Genomic DNA, 1,358 nt, shown 5'->3' on the forward strand with positions numbered 1-1,358 from the left:
TTTCAGACCTCATCTACTGCTGCCACCATTTTGCAAGGTAATAGTTCCTCAAAAATCCACATGGATCTCTCATTCATTTGCATACAGATCAGAGAGTAGTTTAGAAAGATTCAATTCATTAACAGCCATTTGTCCATTCCAAGCTCAGCATTTCATTAGATGCCTTGATGTTTTATAAAAAATATGCTTATAAATAGAGAAATAAAAAGGGAGAGGAAAAAGATAACTTCAGTTGCCTTAAATCTAAATGAAATCTGGTAGACAAAATTAGCACTGTAGATACAGCAACCTTATGCGCCCTGACAACAGGGACTGCAGAGGTGATGCCGTTCATTTGCATTGTGCCTGAATGCACGTCATGCTTCTTTAGCAAGTGTTGTCACATCCTTTATGTGTGTGTTCATAAGGCTTGGCTCCAGACCTGAAGCAATACACAGAATTCAAAAGCTTCTGAGGAACGTTAATTAAAAACAAAGAAGCATAAAAATCTGAATTGCATTGGTGCATTGAAGTACTCAGACATTATAAAAGCTTGCTTTTTTGTCCTCAGTGTTTCATGTGCTAAATGTATAAACTATTGGTACAGAATTACCCAGTTATAAAGAAGAGTTTTATTTAAAACCACTGCAATAAATGTTGTGACAGTATATTTGTATGTTACATCCAGTAGTATCTGTTGTGGAAACTGCATGTCCTGTGTTCTAAATGATGTACAGTATAGAAACTTACATATCTGAATATTGTAAAATATGTAAATATACCCATGTTCCATTGGATATCCGTTGTGCTGGAGATTTTCTCTTGAAAATGATGTTTTTTTTGACAATACACTAAAAAATAGTGTATATTTTCCCTCAAAAATTGCTAGGAAATTTCACAATTAATTACAAGGAGCATCAAGTAACAGTGAATTAAAAATGACATTTTAAAGTAGAAAGACTAAAATAGTATTTTCTTGTAAAACACTCTAGTAATCTCTTATTTACAACTTTGAAAATCCTTCTTTAGTTTAAGAACAATGACAGTGACAAACAAGTTGATATACTATATATGATATACTGTAACTATATATATATATATATATATATATATATATATATATGTGTGTGTGTGTGTGAGCGCGTGTGTATATATTTATATATATATACACACACACATATATACATACACACACATATATACATACACACACATATGTATATATATATATATATATATATATACACAATACATACAGTGGGTACGGAAAGTATTCAGACCCCCTTAAATTTTTCACTCTTTGTTATATTGCAGCCATTTGCTAAAATCATTTAAGTTAATTTTTTTCCTCATTAATGTACACACAGCACCCCATATTG

The sequence above is a fragment of the Sinocyclocheilus grahami genome, unplaced genomic scaffold (assembly GCF_001515645.1).
Source record: "Sinocyclocheilus grahami isolate Dianchi unplaced genomic scaffold, SAMN03320097.WGS_v1.1 scaffold5.1, whole genome shotgun sequence".
In the NCBI taxonomy this organism is placed as follows: Eukaryota; Metazoa; Chordata; class Actinopteri; order Cypriniformes; family Cyprinidae; genus Sinocyclocheilus; species Sinocyclocheilus grahami.